The sequence below is a fragment of the Echinops telfairi genome, unplaced genomic scaffold (genome assembly GCF_000313985.2).
Source record: "Echinops telfairi isolate 266 unplaced genomic scaffold, ASM31398v2 ScPeMD7_7356;HRSCAF=8355, whole genome shotgun sequence".
Classification (NCBI taxonomy): Eukaryota; Metazoa; Chordata; class Mammalia; order Afrosoricida; family Tenrecidae; genus Echinops; species Echinops telfairi.
Genome location: NW_022111256.1, coordinates 3,091,198 through 3,112,570, shown reverse-complemented (window position 1 = coordinate 3,112,570; position 21,373 = coordinate 3,091,198). Strand labels below are relative to the sequence as shown.

At 43.4% G+C, this 21,373-nt stretch overlaps 1 pseudogene; it reads right to left on the bottom strand.

Annotated features, from left to right (window-relative positions):
- Nucleotides 1-629: 629 nt before the first annotated feature.
- Nucleotides 630-19,719, bottom strand: LOC115871617 (annotated as a pseudogene).
- Between the last annotated feature and the right edge of the window lie 1,654 nt (nt 19,720-21,373).

The window sequence follows — 21,373 nt, the reverse complement described above, 5'->3', positions numbered from 1 at the left end:
AATGGCTGTGGTTTCTGTGAGAATCAGAGAAGGTGAGTTTCAAGGCCAAAGTGAAAGAGAGTGTGTGGGAGAAGGAGGGGGTCTCATGGTCTACCCTTTTCTCAGTAGCCTGTCGCCCCTGGGCATTTGCCCTTTGAGCGACTCCCTTCTCATCTGTCTTACCAACCTCCTGCTTTTCAAGCTCCTTCCATCAGACCAGGAGAATAAGAAGCTCCATACAGCAGGATACAGTTCCTGCTTCCATCCAAGATGTCCACGGACGGAACCAGGATTAGCGAATCTCTTTTCAGGGATCCATCGGGCTGGTCTGGATGAGGCATAGCTTTCACCCGCCCAGGAGCATGGCCTTTCACTTCCGAGGGAACACGTGAGCTTCTCTAGACTCCGCAGACACATGAAGACGGCTTCATTGGACTGGTGTGTAACAAATGACAAGAAGCTTCTCCTGGAATAAGATGGAAAGGGACAGACGCTCCATGACTATTTAATATGGAACGCTGGTTCTTCCTTCTCTCCGTACTGCATAACAATTTTGAAAGAACAGTGTTATCTCCATTTTATAGATAAAAACAAACAACAACAGCAAGAACGAAACGATGCTCAAAGAGGCCCAAGGGTTTGCTCAGGCATCATAGCAGGAAGTAGGACTTGGCCTCCAGGATTACCTGAGTCCCAGGCTGGCACTCTCCCTCCTCTCCTGGGAGGAGGACAGAGGAGCGCTCCCAAGTTCACCGGCCCCTGATGCTGCTCACAGGACTTGGATATGGCACCAGCACTGAGGGGGTTGGACTCAGGGTGTCAACCCAGGAACACTGACACCATCGTCCAGCGGTCTTCAACCAAACCCAGAGGGTTCCTAGCATGGTGCAGGAAACCCAGAGGGAGGTTTGGAGAAGAACAGGTGAAGATCTGTATGGAAAGACAGATACAATAGGCACCGAGGGAGCTCAGGTGGGACCGTTGGTTGAACTCAGGTGGAAACAGGCCTGGCTTTTCCCGGTGCACACCCGAGGAGCCTGCGAAGGCTCTTGAGTGAACCAGTGGTTTGTAGTTGCTTCAGGGAAAGCGAGGCTAGGGCTGTCCTGCCAATTTAGGGCACAGAGGGTGGACAGCAGCTCCCTTCCTGGGAGGCTTGTGACATTTCAACAACCCAGTCCCAGGGAGGCAGAGGAGAGGGAGAGGGGGGAAAAAAGAAAAAGAAAAAACTTCTGAAGTCTGTTCGCAAGCTTGGGATTCTGGAATTCTAAGAAGCACATTCAAGAACCGGTCAGGGTCACAGAGGAGATGGATTTAGTTAGCCCCGTTCTGATGGAATGAAGTTGCTATGTGCTCTTTTAATGACATCAGGTGCCCAGACACGACAGCAATAAACGGAGGAGAATATTTAGGTAAACAAAAGAAATATAAATAGTGAGGAGAGCGTAAACTAAATATAACCTCTCAGTTCCAAGTCCCTGTGAGAACAGCCAATGCTATTTTCAGAGGTGTGTGTGTGTGTGTATGTGTGTGTGCGTGCGTGTGCCAGTACATGTGCCGTGTTATTTATAGCCGGAAGGTTGTGTGTCAACTCTGACAGGCCACCGGCTGGTTTAGCTGGCATGCAGTCCAGCTCAGGCTGAAGTGGGCTATTGTCCTCTCACCCCTGCAGGGCAGAAAACAACAGAGAGAACACCAACAAAACAGACTTTGCTCTCCCACATGCATGCGTGTTTACATGCATTCTCACACTTCAACCAAATGTCTTCTGGGCCATCACGCCACACATCTACACATTCTTTAAGATTCAGCCCACGTGTCTTCATCCTGCGCTCCACCAAACCAAGCCCAATGCCGTCGAGCGGAGTCCAGCACATAGTGACCCCATAGGGCAGTTACAACTGCCCCGTAGGGTTTTCAAGCTTCTCATCTTCACATGCATGGACTCCCGCATCTTTCTCCCACCAGGTCACTTGTGAGTTTGAACCACTGACCTTTCAGTCAGCAGCCCAGCACTGAAGCACTTTGCCGCTACCAGTGCTCCCCATGTCCTCTGCGTAGGGGTAGTGTTTTGTCTTCGTTTTCAGGGTTCTGGGAGTCCGCCCCAGGCGGGACGACCTGCCATTCCTCTGTGCTCTTTGAGTGCACTGGAGACACGCATCATTGCGCACACTGACTCCTTTTCCCTTGGACACCTTTTCTACCCCCCTGACTAAACTTGGAGCTCCTGGAGGGACCAGTTATGGCTCAGCCAGATCTGTGAGCTCTGCATTCAGCGGGTACTGACCTTTGCTTTGTTCACTCACTCAATCAGTCTCCGGTGGCTTGGATTATAGCAGCAAGGGAATTTGTTAGACACTGGCAAGTCTTTATTGTTTTAGTGCTAAGGGTTCTGGGAGACGGGGCTATGCCTGAGCTCTTCATTAGAGGTCGGGGAATGACAGCAACAATCACTGAATCATGTTCAGGCCTCTCAGGAGTGTGGTCGCCCTTTTAGGACAGATCCCAATGATTACTGGATTATGAATTATATCCATGTTTCCTCTGCTTCCAGGTGATTCATTCTAGGATAGGCTTTGGCTATCCCTAGACACATGGCAGTGTGTGTCCTTAATTACCAATGGTGAGAAATACCACCACGACAAGAAATTCCTGCTTTTTTTTTCGGGGGTGGGGTGGGGGCGGTCTTTCCTTTGCATGTATCCCAGAAGGGGGCAGCATCTCCCTGATGTTTCTTTCCTCAGGCAGCACAACCCTTTCCAGCAATCTGAAAAGGGAAGAGTAGATTCAATGTAGCTGTTGAAGTATCTTTAGCCGCTGCCATTCAGATTTGTGGGGAAATGGGAGCAAAGTGGCTGGTTCACCAGAGAAAACTTTATTTCCCCCGTGCCTCCAGATTCCAACCAGGCCTCTGTGGCCTGAGAACAGGGTCTCATCAGAAGATATCAGAAGACTCAGGTCCTGGGTGTTAGAGAACAGTCAAGGTTGTCGAGAAAGGGCTCTCATTCTGCTGTGCCCTTCCCTTGTTTTTCTGACAATAGGAAGGTACCTTGTAGCATCTGGGGTAGAACCACAGAGGGCAAGTGGCTGGGCTGGTCACCCTCTCATTGGAGCTAGGAGGGGCTAAGTTCACCTGGTACCTGGCAGGTGCTCTCTCCATCATTCTCACTTCCAAGGTCAACAGAAGTATCAGGATTTCATTCCCACCAACATCCAAGACCATCCTTGGTGCCTGTTCTCACCAGTTATGTGATCGCGTGACAGTGTGTGTGTGTGTGTGTGTGTGTGTGCATCTTAGGCCATTGGCTCCTTTTAATTTTTTGCTTCCACAGGAAGGCAGTTGAGGAAGACCTTGTGTATAGAAACAACTGCTCCCCTCGGTGTTCTGGTGCTCTGGGACAGGTGGTAGGTGCTACACTGAGACAGAGAGGAGTTGGGGCAAGTGCCCTTTCTCTCGCTGCAGGGTGTCCCAATTGTATAGCTATTAGCAGGAAATGCAGATGCAGGAAGAAGGAGAAGGTGTCTTTCAAGTTTGAGCTGTTAGGCTTATTCAAAGGACCAGAAGCTGGGGGAGGAGAGAGAGCAGGGAGAGAGGTGAGGAGGAAACACATCCGGGTGGGACTTGTATGGGATCTTAGGGGTAGGGGCCTAGAGAAGTAAGGGGATGGAATTGACCGACTGAAGGACACCACCATTCTATCCCCAATGCCTACCCTTTGTTCTTGCACCAAGTGACATGGAGGCTAAGCCCAGAAAGCATCACACGAAGCGTGGAGAAGCACCCAGTCGGCCCCCACCGCCATTGAGCACTAGGCCAGCCTCACCGCGCACTGCGCCCAGGCAGCACACTTGTTGTGTGTGCCAGGCAAATGGTCAATGGCGCTCGTTTCCTTCCCTTCTCTCTTGAGGTACCTCCTGGCTGGAGGCCTGTGTGTGTGCTGGGAAACCATCAGCATTGCTTTCAAGCCTCACAAGGCAAGTGGTGCTCCCAGATTGCATTTCGATACACATTTATTTACCTTCTATTGCTCTTCCGATCAGCATTCACTCTGCATTTCCTGGTCTTTGTGGTTTGTCAGCTCGCCTCCACGTTGCTTTAGCTCCGTTGGTGTGTGTGTGTGTGTGTGTGTGTGTGTATGAATTATGAGAGTTAAAAGCTTCCAAACCTCTGGCATGCTGGAACAGTTCCCGAATCTGGGTCTGTTGCGAACTGCTGTCATTGCGATTTATATCAAAAACATCTCTTGCCCCCAGGACATGACTGTGTGTTTGGAAAGCATTCTGTCCGGGGTTGCTTGTGTAGATACTTAGGAGAGACCTTCTTCCATTCTGTCCAGAGTTGTTTTTTTGGTGGGGGTGGGTGGGGGTGGTTGTGGGGTGGGGGCAGAAAATCTAGAAGTGCTGCAAGATGTAGACTTGTCAGCTCTGCATTACCGTATTTAATTATGGAGATGAACTTGGTTCTCTTGAGGTACCCACTGGCAACCTGCTGAGTGACCTTGGACATGTCAATATATTTCTAGAAGACCTAAGCTCACCAGCCTCCTCTGGTAGCTCTAGAAAAAGAAAGGAAATACATTTTTCATTCCAATACCAAACCCAACCCAACCCATTGATATCAAGTTGATTTCAATTCTAGAGCCCTAGCTGCCAACCTTCCCAGGAGCACGCAAGGCAAGCTGGTGTTTCTCCCTCGGAGTACTGTAGCTGGTGGGTTTGGAATGCTGACATGCAGATCGCAGTCCACCACCTCAATTGAGAAAACTATACATGTTGCTTTCATCTATAAATGGAGAAAAGTATTAAAGTATAAACTTCAGCTTAAAGTATAGACTCAATAGGAGGAGAGACTCAAGGAGTGACTCTTCTTTAGACTTTAAATGGTAGAGATGAGTCCGCAGGAAAATATTGCCATGTTGGATATACAGCTACCTGTGTTACCTCTTCATCTGAGAAATGGTGAGGTGGACAACGGAGGACTTTGGGGACAGGACATGCCACTGCTGGCCGAAAGAAGACAGCTGCTCCAACAGCCGTGCCCTCCAGACTATGGTAGGGGCCTTAACCCTACAGCAGGGTTTCTGGATGTGCCTAGAGCCCAGGAGGGACTCTGTAAACATGTGGGATGTGAGTGGACAATTGAACGGTCCCTGGTCTGAACAGATGCCATTTAGAAGGTGGAATGAGCATCATTTTTCTGGCTGATGGTGAGTGTGACACCATGGGAGCTCAATCCCTTGGGAGGCCTCCTGTTTAATGGCTGGCTCCCTCAGTTCTTGATGGAGAGCTTACCCCAACGACATGGAGGAAGATGGGGGCACTCAAATGCAACCATTTTCCAAAATAGCCCGTTTGGATTTTGATGGAAATCACCTCTTTTATTATATTGGGTCTTTCAAACCATGGACAAAATATGTTTGAAGTCTTTTTGTTTGCTCGTTTAATTTCTTCCATCAGTATTTTGCAGCATGCAGACCATATGCATATTTTGTTGCTTGTATACTTACATATTTAATTTTTGGAGTTATTTAAAATGCAATATATATTTTAAACTTGTTTTCTATGTGTTGATTGCTACTATCTACAAATACTATTACATTTTTGTGGGTGCTCACCCTATGCCCAGTGATTCACTTATTAGTTCTAAGAACCTTTAGTTGATGTCTTGGGATTTCCTATGTAGACAATCACTTCATCTGTGAGTAGAGATGATTGTATTTCTTTCCACTCGAGATGAGTTCGAACAATAGTTCTGTTCTTCTTGTAATGACTTGCAGTCCTAATAGGGTGTTGAATAGGGATAATGAGAGTGAACGCGCCACACTTTTGACCTTAGAGGGAAGTGTTCTGTCTTCACCATGAAGTACAATGTTGACCCAGCGAGTTTTTTAATATATATTCTTCCTGAAGAAGTTTTCTTTTATACCTGGCTTACTAATAGTTTCTGCTATGGGTGAATAGGAAATGTTGCAATATATTTCCCTCCCTGCATCCATCAATCCTACCCTGTGGTTTTTCATCTTTGGACTTGAAGTGATGGGTTATGTTTTTGAACATTGCACCATCTTTGAATTCCCAGGAAAAACTCCACTTCGCCATAGTGCACTATCCATTTTTATCCCTGCACTCATGTTCAACTTGCTTGCAGAGAGATTCCCCTTGTTACCTTCTAACAAGGTTGACTCTGAAAAGTGTCAACTCTTTGACCTGGGCACCATTTCCTGAAACTATGGATGTAAGAGTTTCCTGAAATTACTTTCCAAGAGATTCCCATTCATTTGTGGGCAAAGGTCCCCTTTAATTTAATACATAGGGAGTCTGTATTAATTTAAATTCCAAATTCCAAATGACTACTTCAATAGAAAAAAATTATACTGATTTATTTATTTATTTAACTCATATTTATTGAGAGCCTAGTATAAGACACTCTGTTCAATACACGGTATACTGTGGTGAGCAGAAATACAATCCTATCTTTATTATAGTTTAATGGGTTAACACACTATCAAACAGATGCAGAAAACAAATGCTCAAGGGCGAGAGGGACTGGTGGGCCTGTGTTGCCATTTTACGGCATGTGTAATTTATCTTCATTAGGTCTGAAGATAAAATGTATGTCATATACAATTTCATATTTACCCAGAATTTAGGGGCAATGTCAGGTAAGCACTGGACTGCTAATTCCAAGGTCAGCAGTTTAAATCCACTAGCTACTCCTCAGGAGAAAGATGAAGCTCTTAGCTCCCATAAAGATTTACAACCTTGGAAACCCTACCTAAGCTCACTATGAGTCTGCCTCAATGGGCAGTGAGTGGATTTTTTTTTTCTTTTTAAAGATAGAGTATAAAGAATAAGCTACAAGCTGGCTGTACATGGTATTTTGATTTTAACTCCCAGCTGATAGTAAACAATGAAAAGATGATGTCGCCATAACTATGTGACATGGATTCATTTCCTTCTCCAGAGAGTCTTCTCTTGAGAGGCTGTGTTCTGGAAGTAAAAAGACCAGGTATCATGAGACACTACAATAAATGGAGAGACAGAGAAGAGGGAGGTTTCCAGGTAATTTGGACTCTAAAAATTCCACATTCTCCCACTTACTCACAAAAAGACCCTAAGTTCCTAAGCGAAGGAGAAAGGCTATGAGGAATATACAGAAAAGAGGGTGGAAACAGAACTTGGGAAAGGAGCATTACTGATGTGCCTTGGCACTCAATACCATGTAGAAGCCAAGCCAAGTCACCTAAAGATTTAGGAATGGAAGTCCCCGAGCTTCTAAGAGAAAAGTAGATTTCTACCATGTTGGGACTAGAAGGATCTCTAGTGGTGAGCTGGTCCATCCCCATCCTTGATCAAATAGGAAATTCAGACTCCAAGAGAGAAAATGCATCTACCCGAGTCGTCTAGCTAGATGGTCACTGAACTGGCATTCAAACTCAGGACTTGTCAAAGTCCTGTAAGTGCTCTTTCAACTGTATCTCCTATAGGTGGAGCTTGAAATCTAAAAGTAGGGACAGACTCATACAATGATAGAAGAATGTTAATGAACACCAACCAATGTAGTTGGAAAGTAAATTGCTTCTAATGTTGGGGAGAGAAATGAGGCTTTCTACTCCTGTACAGAATTACCCTCTTGGAAACCCACAGTTCTGCTTTGTCTTATAGGGAAGGCCACTATGTGTTGAAATCAACTTGATGGTAGTTAGTTTGGTGAGTTTAAAGTTGCGGATTTTCAATTACATCCATCCATGCTTTTGTCCGGATCATGATAATAACCAAGGTTTACTCAGTATAAGGCTTTGTTAATGATTCAGTCTTCCCAAGAATTCTATCAAATAAGTGCTACCATTGTTGTTTCTAGATGATAGATGTGAAATGTAAGACACAGGGGGTTGAGTAAACTGCCTAAGGTTGCCCAGGCACTCAATGGTAAAAAGTGGAATTCAAATCAAGGTGATCTCATTTCAAAGCCAATCACGGAACCACTTGCTAACTCATTTTCATGCAGACGAAATCCCAGAGGGTGCGTTCTTGTCCTAATTCCTCACAACAAGAATTCCACAGAGCTGAATTCACGGCCACCACCAGCAAACCGGTACCTACCATTGAAACACAGGAGCATCCTGATGTCTTTGAGGTGGGTCTTGGAAGGAAAAAAATCTGCAGGCTGTCTTTGAAAGAAAGGTTCTGGTGGTTCAACAAAACCACTCAGGCTGAAAAGAAGGCTGACCACTGACCCCAATTACCAATGCTTCTTTCTCCCACTTACTCTGCTGCCCTTGGCAAGGTGCCAGGATCCATAAAGCTTATCCACTCGCAATTCTTTTATAATTCTACTCGGCCATTGTTAGCCTTCTGGGCATTATCCAGTGTCCATAAAGCATATTAAATTAATTTCTGCTGCCTCCATTGACATGTATAGTTGAAAAGTGATTCTGTGATGGGGCAAAGTGGTTGTCTGAAAAAATGCAAGTTAATATTGAAGGGAGAGGTGAATGCCAGCTACTTCTGGTTACAGAGGGTATGATCCTATTCGATTGAGTGAACAGAAGCATCCATGATCAAGTAGGACGGGATTGCCTGCCCTAGGAATTGGGGGATGACCCATCAGAAGGCTTTCTTAGAAAGGGATCGACTTGGGAAATGTTCCTCTTGATTTCTGACCCTGTTGAGCACTGATTAAATGGATAATGGATTTCTTCACATTTCCTTCATTGCAGTCCATGGAGAATAGTAAGGAGGAGAGTGGTTTAAAAGAGAGGTCAACCCCAGTATTTATCACATGAACGTTGGGCATTTGTTATACCGGGATTTCCATCGTCATCTATCTGATTTTTGTTTTATAGCGTTCAGTGTTTGGGGCTTGTCCCTTCTGAACTCATTCTGACTAAGAGGAATGAATAGGGAAGAGTGTGGAGGTAGGCGAGGACACCCACTTGAATTGTCAGCACCGATAGTTGACATAACTGTAATACTTATCATTTCTAATTTTTTCCTACAATTCAAAGTATTTTTATATGTGCTATTTATACATCTATTGAACATTTATTAAATGCTTTCTATGTACCAGATCCAGACAAGTAGGATATAGTAGTAATAAAAACCAAACAAGTAAAACTAATATATAGCCCACATAAACTTATATATAGGAGAGGTTATTTCAAAAGCTTCTCAAGATAACTTGTCAGAGAGCTTAGACCAACATGAAGTAGTCTCATTGTACAGATGCAGAAACCAAGGCTCAGAAAATGAATGTCTGGCCTGAGAATCCACAGCTGGATTATGACAAGACCCTGGAAAATGCAGGCCACCTGAATCCTCCTTCATTACTCTTTTGATTATTCCATCGTGCATGAACCTACACAGTGAAGATTGGAGGGAATTCCAGGGAAACATTTTAGCCCTCGCTTTCCGTACCCTACCTTCCGTGTAAGCCCCTCATGAGACCTACATGTCAACAGAAGCAGGTTCCACAGGTTCCTAAGGTTCCATTCCAGTGAACCAGGGATCTCATGATCTTCAGCTTTGTTGCATTTTTAATTAAAATTAGATTGTTTCCCTTATTTTAAAATTGCAAGTGAAATGAGGTGTCTTGTAGGGACCTGAAGATAATTCTCGGTGCTCACCATCCCTAGGCCCATTGGCAGACTTCTAGATCTAGTCTTGAACAGTGTTGTCTTGGTTGGGAGGCAGAATGTTAAGAAAAATGGCTAACTCTTATTTTTTTTTCCTAACTATTTCTGTTTACCTTACATAGTGGAAATGGCTGTTTTACTTCTCAGCCCAACATTTAACATCTAAAACAAGAGCTCAGGAGTCACTGGGAGCAGTTGGTAGTTTCACAGGAAGAGCCCCATGATTTGGAGTGCGAATTGAATTTTGGCAAGTATCCGTCTACTAAAACAGTCTTTGGAAAAAGAAAATGGAAGAAGAAATGTTCAGGGTTATTTTACCATAGCAGAAACAGGATGAGATTTGAAGCAAAACCCAGAGACAATCTCAGCTCCTCTGCTTAGTTGTTATCTTGTTTAAAACTCTCATAACACTCCCTTCAAAAATGATAATACTTTGAAGGGTTTTTGTTAGCCCGAAATGATAGAACATGTACAAAGAGAGTTTTCTCAACTACAGAATGTCACATACATGTTAGTTATTGGTGTGAGGCTTGTTATTGCTATTGGGGGGTACGGGAGAATAAGACTGTGTCTTAAATTTGTAGAATATTTTATTGTAGTCTGCAGAATTTAATTAGGTCTCCTGTCTCCAGAATGTTGGACATGTTTGCCTGTGGGTCCTCCTTTTTCTATCCTATTGTAAGAATCACACCTAGCCCATTTCTTAAGCAGGAGAGTATTCAAGATCTAGAAAGTATCATAAGCCAACTGAGTTTGTTTTGTTTACCCAGTCCCCTCAGTCCTGGTAACCAGGATCAAAGCACCGAGTGGCTTCTGAGTCACAGTGGCCCTGGAGGACAGAAGAGGATTGTCTCACCGAATTTCCGAGGCTGTCATCATTACAGATGTTCACTGCCACATCCTTCCCCCGCAGAGCAGCAGCTGGTGAGTTCAAACCACTGACTTTTTAGTTAGCAACGGAGTGCTTAGTCACTGGGCCACCAGGATTCTGTACCCAGAACAATGATTTTTGTAGAGCATGCATTCCAATTTAGGTGTTGACGGAGGAAACAATCTATAACTAGTTTAAAAGCCTACAAGAGAAAGAAATCAAGAAGCATTTTTGTATAAACATGCAACCATTGAGACCATACATGAACAAGAGTTATTTAGACTGGTGCTGCAGAAAACCGCGGAAGGTTTTGCCCTGAATAATGTGGCTTAAGCTCTAAGGAAGAGGCTCTTTTGAAGTCTTCTCAGTATCGTTGTTCCTTCAACTCCTCTCTCTACCCCTGGACTTTCCTACAATCAGAAAATCTCCGATCTTACAGCGTCTTATTGTCGTTCATTGCCATCACGTCAGCTCTGAGTCATGGCGAATCATGGGCAACAGAATAAAATGTTGCCTGGGGCTATGCCATCTTTCCAGTGGTTGGTGCAATGTGCAAACCCATGATTGCAGCTCTTCCATCCTTGGAGTGGCTTCCATTCCATGGGGCTAATTTTCTAGCCTCTTGTAGGACACTGTGCTGTTGGCCTCCATAGGGTCTTCCCTACTTCATTTTGGAAGTAGATTGCCCAGTGTCTGTCTCAGTCAGGAAGCTCCATGGAAACTGATTTGCCCTGTATGATCTTGCTGGTATTGAAAGTACCGGTGGTATTGTTTCCAGCATGATAGCAAAACACAAGCCACTATAGTATCGACAACTGGCAGATGGGTGGTGACACAATGTTCTGGCATGTCAAAACGTCAAAGTCCCTTAGACTCCAACTTGCCTAACCCTCTGTACACACAAATAAGAAAATATTAGGAGAGGGGGGTGCTTTTTCCAAGGCCACCCAGAGGTGGAACAGAAATTGGAACCTTGGCCTCCAGATTCCTAGGGGGGGTTCTTTGCGTTGTGTGAAAATTCCTATGGAAGAAACATTACATTATTTGAAAGAAAAATGCTTATTATTGCTTGCTTGGTGTTTTGCCTCATTGAGTGGTGTGGCAAAAAGAAGTAAGTTAGTTTTAAAATTGAGGGATAGGTTTGATTATAGGAGAGTGCTAGATAGATTAGTGATTTTACCAAGAAATGATTGGCATTCCTAATCATACCCTGGAATAAAATATCATGGAGACTATCTCTTCATCTAGCTCATGTGTGTTTGTCTTTCCTTCTTGAAACTGTCAAATTGACATAATTAACTAAGCTGTTAGCTAAATAAATCATTGGATGGAGCCTAGCGATTTTTTTTTTGCTGAGATATTGCTCCAGCACGTGGCTCCTTGAATGAAGAACTGTCAACACCATGCCATACATACATGGCAGACGCTTCTGTTTGAGGGGCAATCCTCTCTTCCTTCGTATCAACTATGGCTGGCAGGCTAAAGAACAGCTGTCGAAGAGTGTAAGTGAGAAAATCACTGATCATTACTAGGGTTGTCCCTGCACATGGCTCGTGAGGCCGGCAGCAGCTGATGGGATGTAGGCTGGTGATCTAGAGATGAACTTTGGTCCAGGAGGACCTCAAGCAGAAACTCTGTTTGGAGTTCTTTTAGTGGAGGACCGAGCTCTTGTCTTGGGAGGAAAATCCTCTTTTCTAGAGGATTGAGGACTTTTCTTGAGAAAAGCTTCTGGGTGGTGCACATGCTTTATGCTCCACAACAAACATAAAGGTTGGTTGTTCAAATGCAGCCAGCGTGCCACGGGAGAAGGCTGATCTGCTTCTGCAAAGATTAAAACCTCGGAAATCCCGTGGAGCGGTTCTCCTCCTACACGGGCTGACCGTGAGTTAGAATCAAGTCCATGGCAGTGCGTTTCTGTTTTGTTTTGTGTGTATGTGTGTGCGCGCGTGCATGTGCATGTGCTCAGAGACAGGGACATGGGCCTATTCATCTCTGACAATCTTGTGTCTCCTTTGACATTCTGATGTAGTCGTACTCACTGTCATAGTTTTATTTTTAAGAATATTAATTTATTTGTAAGCTAAAAACAAGGACATGCTCTCGCTCTTGGTCTATGGGACCTGTAGGAGGTCCATCTGATAAATACACAGAAATGTGCCTTGTTTTATAACAGGAGTTTTGCCTTCCATTCTGGCTTCTCTGTATTCTACAGAATAAGGGGGAAATGACCAAAGACTGAAGATCTGTTGGAGGAAAGTCTTATTGTCAAGTGAACCCTTATTTGAGTTTCAACAGATAACAGAATACTCTGAAAAATCAAGTCTGGGTGATCAGTCTGTCAAGGAATTCAGAATGCTGCTGTATTGTTGCCTTGGTGAGTAGAACGTTCTTCCCTGCACTTGGTTTAATTAGAAACATAGCTAATATTCAGTAACTTTCAAAAGAGTTGGATTATTTAATTAGGGTCATGTTTATACCTCTATTGTCAACTATAATAATTCACTTAACCCAAGGGCTCTTTAGTTTATTACAATCATTCTTGCTTGGCTGGAGTTGTATGATTATGGATGAGGAATTCATAGGTGAGCCTATCTGTTTCAGGTGGGGCACAACCTGTCACCGTATTTTCATATAGAGAAAATTTCCCTTAAATAATTGTTTTACCCTTCAGCCCTCTTTTATTTCAGAACTGTAAATTGAGGCCAATCAATGAATTTCCTAATCTATCTCCCTGTCTACTGACATGGAACTCAAATCAAGAATAAGCATGTTGATCCTATCTGGTCCTCATAAAACATTTTCTAATGTTCTAAGGGATTTTGTGATGAGCAGTTCATATGATAGAATGTGATACAAATCTAGCTTGGACACATAAAGAAGGGAAGTTTAAGGCCCTGTAGACAGAGAGTGATCAGGTTAAGGATGTAAGTTTAAGGCCCTGTAGATCAGGTTAAGGAGGTGTGCTGGACAAGGACCATTCTTCTGGTTCCGTTTCTATGGTATTTTGAGGAGGCTTCACCACAGATGTGGAGATGAGAGAGGGCGATAGAGTGAAAGGTAGAGAGATAAAAATGAAGATGATAGAACTAGACATGGTGATAGAGATAGAGATGCTAAAGTTAGTAGAGACAAAGATGCTAGAGATACATGTAGAGTAGAGATGGAGATGGTAACTGAGTAAAGAGAGAATGAGAGAGGACAGAAATGGGAGAGAAGATATCTCTCTTGTTTAGGGGCTATCTTGTTCCTTTGTCTTATGATGGAGGTGACCATATCAAACAGTGTCTTTAAGGAAGGATCCGAGTAGATATGTAGGTCCATTAAAGCCATAGCAGAGGTTGAAGGGAAGCCCTAAGGAACTCAACACACCATTCCTAAGTCCTGAGCATCACTGTCAGGAGTCTACAGGAAGTTGACCTCTTTGCTTTTCCTACTTCAAAGAGCAGCATTTGATAATTTGGCCCTGGGAGTTTCCACCCCCCCTACCCCCCAACCCCCCTACCCCGCCAAACCAATTGGACCATCTTTGGTGAAAGCTCTACTTCTCTAGCTGTATCGCCTATAAGTTTGAATGAACATATGCTGCAGAACTAATCTAACCAAGGTCTAATTTCTTTTTTAAGCCTTGGCCAAGGGATCACAGAGAATTGGAAGGAAGGTTTGACCAAAGGTAGGAATTAATGCTTGGGAAGTTACAAATGCATTTAGTACTTTTTCAGACTCTTCTTTCACACATCCCAACTTCATGAAGATAAAATGTCAAGCTAACCATTTTCAAGCTTACTGCCATGAGCAATTTTCTGACCTGCCCTTCGGAGCAACTTTGGGTCATAAAGTAATCGGGTCCCAGAGTAGGGCTGCTTGTGCAACTGCCTGGACCACGTGACGGATCATCCCTCTTTGGGAGCTTCGCTCAAAGCCGGCAGCTTTTCCTGACATGTGGTAAATTTCTCTTTACTGTGCAGAAGCCTTTAAAAATGTGGCCTCTAAATTCAAAACAGGATCATGAAGTCTTTTTCTTCGTAATAGACGATAGGCATGTCCGCTTCTCCATCATTTTGGAATGGGTTTCCCTGGTGTAAGCCTTGACTCTTTAGAAAGGTTCATGAGGTCCTTGGATGATTTTGTTTGTGAGACAGATTTAGCTCCACGGTCTCATATGCATATTCTTCACCAAAGCATCTAGGGCAATCATCTATTTGTATTCAATAGATCCCCCTTTATATGATTGTACTAATGCAGTGGCCCAGCGTGAGGTCCTGTGAAACAATGCGATGACTGAGTTCCTCATAGGCTAACTGTTGGCTAGCGCTGGATGTAACATTGAGGAGAGACAGTGAAGCTGTCCTGCTGTCCCTCTAAGTTAAAAAGCGCACTGCTTTTCAGTTTTCTTTCTAATGAAATAGACAGGAAAAAAAAGAAATACACCCCACACACAATTTTTCCCAATTAAAGCTTCATTCCAGGTACCTGGGAATGGATTGATTTGCTCCAGTAAAGAGAGCATGTCTAAATGGACAGCATAAATAAGGTCAAGTGCAGAACACATTTATAATAGTAGGCAATCATATATTTTTCAAAATAACCTTTTTTTCCTCCACTAACTCACACTTCTAAATTATATAAGAACCTGCTTGTGATAGTTGGGTTTATGGTGCCAATTGGGCCAATGAGAACATGTGGCGGAGTTCGGTTGGGTCATAGCTTCATTGGAGGACAACCAAAATAAATAAGATTGCCAACATCCCATCTTGCTCTTGCTCCCTGGTGATCAGACCAATGTGCTGCTGCTGTAGCTAGTTCCTGCCTCAACCTGTGTGCTACACTCCCTGTACACCAACCCAACCTGTACATTGTATCCCTAGAGCTTGAGGCTCCTTCAAGACCTGCTTCGCCAAGCTGCTGGTGTGTATACTACTTGACCTTGATGTTGGTGGAGCCTGTCACCATGCTTGAGTTCCAAATCTCAGCAGGGCCTGCCTTGCTAAGCTCCCAAGCTGCTGACTATTGCTGATTCACCCTACTGCCTCCACCCTACTGCCTGCTGCCTGCGGGCAGACTCTGCTGGCGTTGCCTGAGGAAAGACTGCTGTTTGCTTCCATGACCTTGGACATGGCAGCCCACGTGAGTTGAAGGGCTTCCAGTATATGAACTATTCCACAAAAGTTAGTTGAACTGAGCCTTCTGTATGGCTGTGTGGACTAATTAGCTGTTATATTCCTTCTCACTGTATGCACATATCCTCATATATATAATCATAAATGTCCTGGTTTTGTTTCTCTAGAGAACCCTGCCTAACACAGTGCTTCAAATGATCATCTTTCATCTTTTAAATCTTTGCAAGTGCTTCAATTTCTGAGATGAATATAGGGATACTATATTGTTCATGGTCAAGTATTTTGTGAGAAGTGAGCTCCACTTGGCATTTCCTCGCATTTAATACTTTCTATGATAAGCTCTTACCCCATAGTTGGAGGGAGAAGAAAACCATTTTGCTTGATTAGAATCAGGCTCAAAATCTAAAGTCAGCAAATAGAATACACAATAGACAATATGGAAATCTATATCAACCTATGAATATAAATCTAAAAAGATATGCTTTCCTTTTAACCTGGGTCTCTCACAATCTACCCCTTTTTATTTCATTTAGACAAAACTAATGTAAATTAGAAAATGTAGGTAAGACTTCTCATTCTAAATTTGACTTTGTAATTGACTCATGAAAGTATGTTTTAGCTTATAGTTCTAGGTCTGAAATACTTATGGGAAATTGAGGTGGGACATGAGCAGAATTGCCTCATCAAACAGTTACATGGGTTTTAGACAAAGCTTAACAGCCTTATCAGACAAGGGAGAAGGGCATGCTGCTGTTAATGGGTGTAGGGGTTACTCCAAATGCTTTTAATGCGCTCATATAGCCCCCGTCCAATCTCAAGTTCCTCGTCATTCTGAATTAGTGTTTTAACTTTGACACAGGAGGCCTAATGAGGCTGTGAATTTAACTGTTGTAAATTGGAAGCTCATAGGATCAAACTGTGAAATTGATTTTATCTTAGTCTATGGCCTGAAAGACATAGACATTTTTTTTTTTTTAAACAAGGTCATAGAAAATCTTTGGACTTCATTAAGACTTCACTTAATTTCTGCTCCTTGATCTTATCGTTTATGCTACATGTCGACAGCCATAGCAATGCATATGCTTTTATTTCTTCCACACTTTTTATAAACAGTGGCCACTCAATTTCCTAATGCCTTGACTCCAGTGAACAACATATTCTAGGTAACCCTAAGTAATTACTAATTTCAATGCTACAGGCCAGGAGCTGTCAAATGGCTATTACTTAATATTAATTAAAACAAAACAAAACAAAAAACCCCAGCTCACTGCCATTGAGTCGTTTCCCACTCACGATGACCTTACAGAACAGAGTAAAACTGCCCGTGTGGGTTTCTGAGACTATAAATTTTACAGGAGTAGGAAACCCTGTCTTTTTCTCTGGGAGTGGCTGACCTTGCATTTAGCAGCCCAAAGCATAACTGCCACACTCTCAGCTTTCAGTGTGGATTAAAACTCAAGGGATGTGAACAGCCTTGCTAACATGAAGAATCTATTGGAAAGTGAGTGATTGCAGATGCAGTTAGGTTAAAATTTACCACCTTATCATTTGATCTCTTTTTTGACACATTTTTAATTTGTTCTAGTTTTTAATATTTTTGCTTTCTCTTTTTTACTGTCTCATTTAAAAAAATCATTTTATTGACAGTTCTTACAGATATCATAACATCCCACAGCCCAATCACATCAAGCATTACTGTACTGTTGCTATTACAATCAGAAAATATTTTCTTTCTTCTTGAGCTCCTTGATATCAGCTCCTTTTTGTCCCCTCTGTCTCCCAGCAGACCCCCCAGGAACCCTATTCTCCTATTCTTTATTTTTTAATAGTTTTGAATTTTTTTGCCACATCTTATACAATCCAATATATCCATTCACATACACTTCTGTTGTTCGATCCCATTGGGTGTGACTGTGTGTTATCAATGCTATCACCTCCCCATGACCCCTTTCCCTCCCCTCTCTTCCTGTATCCTCAGGGAACCATTACTCCTGTTACTGTTTCTGAAGGGTTATCTATCTTGACTTTTTGCCTTCTTTTTGATTGAGAGGTTTTCTCTGTTTTATTTTGTTGTTGATAGTTTGCTTTTCTTTTGTTCTTTAATGTTTTTCTGTATATGAAATCCAGGATAAGTTCATCTATGGAGACAGTAATTGGATTAATGGTTTCTTGGGAGTATGGGAGAAGTGGGAAGCTAAAAACAATGAGTATATGATCAAAGAAAATGTTCTAAAATTGACTGAGATGCTAATTATACAACTCTTCTTAATTATGATTGAAGTATTAAATTGTACAATTTGTGAATTCTATGCCAATAAAACTGTTTAAAAATAATGATTAAAAAATTTCAAAAAGGAAAAACCCTCACAACTGGACCAATAGGTAGCATAATGATAAGCAGAGAAAATATTGCAATTCTCATGGATTTCATCTTGCTTGGATTCACAATCAATTCTCATGGAAGCAGCAGTCAAGTGGTCAAATGGCGCATTGCATTGGGTAAATCTGCTACATAAAACCTCCTTACAGGCTTAAGAAGCAAGAATGTTGCTTTGAGAACTAAAGTGCATCTGACCCAAGCCAAGGTATTTTTTAATTGCCTCCTATGCATGTGGAAGTAGGACATTGAATCAGGAAACCAAAGAAGCATTTGAATTGATGCATTTGATTTATGGTGCTGGCAAAGAATACTGAAAGTCCCATAGACTGTGAACGAACAAACACATCTGTCTTGGAATAAGTACAGCCAGAATGCTCTTCAGCGGCAGGTATTACCTGACTTTATCTCACGACATACTTCAGACAGGTTAACAATTACTGGAGAAGGGCATGATGCTTGGTAAAGTAGCGGGTCAGAGAAAAAGAGGAGGCCCTTGACAAGATGGATGGACACAATGGCTGCGACAATGGGCTCAAACATAAGGACAATTGTGAGCACAGCACAGGTGTGGGCAGTGTTTTGTTCTGTTCGACATAGGGTCCCTGTGGGTGAGAACCGAATCGATGGCAGCTAACAATAACAACAATATTAATTAGATTTTCCCCCCACTGTAAACAGATTGGCCTTTTGAGAACAGGAACTAATTTGCCTTGAAAGATGATCCTATAAAACTTCTGGAACGAGAACATGGCCTCCTCTTTTCCGATTTAGTGTTTGGCCCCAATGCACCCTGCCCTGCCCTACTTGTCTGCAATACTGAGTCCTGGCCTTCCCAACACCACGTAGAAGTCCAAGATTTCCAGACCAATTCCAGGGTTGTATTTAATGCCCAGATCAATGTGTTCCTGGAGCCCCAAACCAAAATTTCTGATTATCTGAGAAGTTACTTTTCTTAACTCAGACTCTTGAACCTTTAGACCTTTCTCCAAGATTTCCTCTGCCGAGAGCCCGTGGACTAGACAGTGGAGGGCAATGTTTTCATTTCTCCCAATGCCAAAGGATCTGATGGTGTATCTGCTCTGGAGAACCCAGGAATCTGGCCTGTGAGATGTTCTAACACCTAAGCTGGCTGGGCCAGCCTGTCTCCACCCTCCCCCAAGCAGATGCTGAGGCAGAGCTTGACAAGAAGAAGTCCCTGTGTGGGTTCTCTTTTCCATCTTGATCCTATGCCTTGACAGAGAACGGGAAGAGCGTCCACTAGGTTTTCATTGACTTTAGCTCCAACTCAACCTGGTAACAATGCTTCAATCTCACCCCAGGTGCTCGGGTACTACTGTCTGGTACCTATCTCTGCATTATTTAAATAGCAAAACACAACTAAATGTACTTAAGTATAAAATGCATTTTTTTTAAGGAGAGGTGCCAGAGACAAGGTTAACTTTATGGGTGTGTGGCTAGTGAGTCACACAGGAAGTTATCCTCAGAACTGCCCCAGGCTTGGGATTTACTGCTTTACAGTCACTGCTTTGAGATTGCCATTAATTGTACCTTACAATTTGTGTTTTGTAAGTGAAATCCAATGGGACAGTGGGGCAGGTACCAAAATGTAGAACTTATTTCTTGCCTTCTCTCTGTTGACTGCCCATTGCTTGTCCCATGATGCCAGAGCTCTGCCTCATCTCCCCTTCCTGCCTCCTCAGACACACAAAAAGGCCACCAAGTCACCTTACCTAAGGCCATCTGAATCCCCAGTCACCCTGGGTCCTAGTCAGGGCTTTAGTATAAGCACAGGAAGGGGTGCAGTGAGCTGTATGCTCATTATAGAGTGTTGGGAAAGGTATCACAGAAGCCATTCTTGCTCCAAGATGGCAGCACCATCACATGTTCAAAAAGTATTATGCCACACTAATTCAAGTACTAAGGATTTCCTGAAGTGGAGGCTGCAAAGCCTGTGAATTTGTGCAGTGGGCCCACCAGGAGCAGATATTAACCTTCTTACCTGCAGTTGAGGCACGGAAAACTGATCTAGAGGTTGGCAGGAGGGAGAGCCAAGCAAATAGAAGGCTTGTGCCAAGTCTTAGAGGTAGACCTTGAGCACTTCTGAGAGGCTGGGCTCACTCACTCCATGAATACTTCCATGGGTGAGGTAGGGTGGCATTAAATAGGAACAAATAAACAAAGATGAGACCAATAAAGAGACCACAGAAAATAGAAAATAATTGTTTATTTTGTTGTCTTTTAACAGCAACTTTTCCATATATTTTAAAAATCATTTTATTAGGGCCTCATACAACTCTTATCACAATCCAAACATACATCAATTGTGTAAAGCACATTTGTACATTCATTGCCCTCATCATTCTCAAAGCATTTCCTCTCCACTTAGGCTCCTGGCTTCAGCTCCTCATTTTACCCCCTCCCTCCCCACTCCCCACTCCCTCACGAACCCTTGATAATTTATAAATTATTATTTTGTCATATCTTGCCCTGTCCGACGTCTCCCTTCACCCATTTTTCTGTTGTCCATCCCCCAGGGAGGAGGTTACATGTAGATCCTTGTAATCAGTTCCCCCTTTCCACCCCACCCTCCCTCTACCCTCCTAGTATCGCCACTCACACCACTGGTCCTGAAGGGATCATCCACCCTGGATTCCTGAAGGTTCCAGTTACCCTGGATTCTCTGTGTTTCCAGTTCCTATCTGTACCAATGTACATCCTCTGGTCTAGCCAGATTTGTAAGGTAGAATTGGGATCATGATAGTGGGGTAGGGAGGAAGCATTTAGGAACTAGAGGAAAGTTGTATGTTTCATCGTTGTTACATCACACCCTGACTGGCTCATCTCCTCCCCGTGACCCTTCTGTAAGGGGATGTCCAGTGACCTACAGATGGGCTTGGGGTCTCCATTCCCCACTCCCCCTCATCCACAATGATATGATTTTTTATTCTGATGAGCCCTGAAACCTGATCCCTTCAACACCTCGTGATCGCACAGGTTGGTGTGCTTCTTCATTGTGGGCTTTGTTGCTTCTGAACTAGATGGCCGCTTGTTTACCTTCAAGCCTTAAAGACCCCAGATGCTATATCTTTTGATAGCCCGGCACCATCAGCTTTCTTCACCTCATTTGTTTATGCACCTACCGATTTGTCTTCAGCGATCGTACCATGGAGGTGACCACACAATGATGTGATTTTTTGTTCTGTGATGCCTGATAACTGATCCCTTCAGCACCTTGTGATCATGCAGGCTAGTGTGTTTCTTACATGTGGGCCCCGTTGCCTCTGAGTCGGATGGTTGCTTGTTTACCTTCATGCCTTTAAGACCTCAGACGCTATATCCCTCGATAGCCAGGTACCATCAGCTTTCTTCACCACATTTGAGGCCCCATATTTCC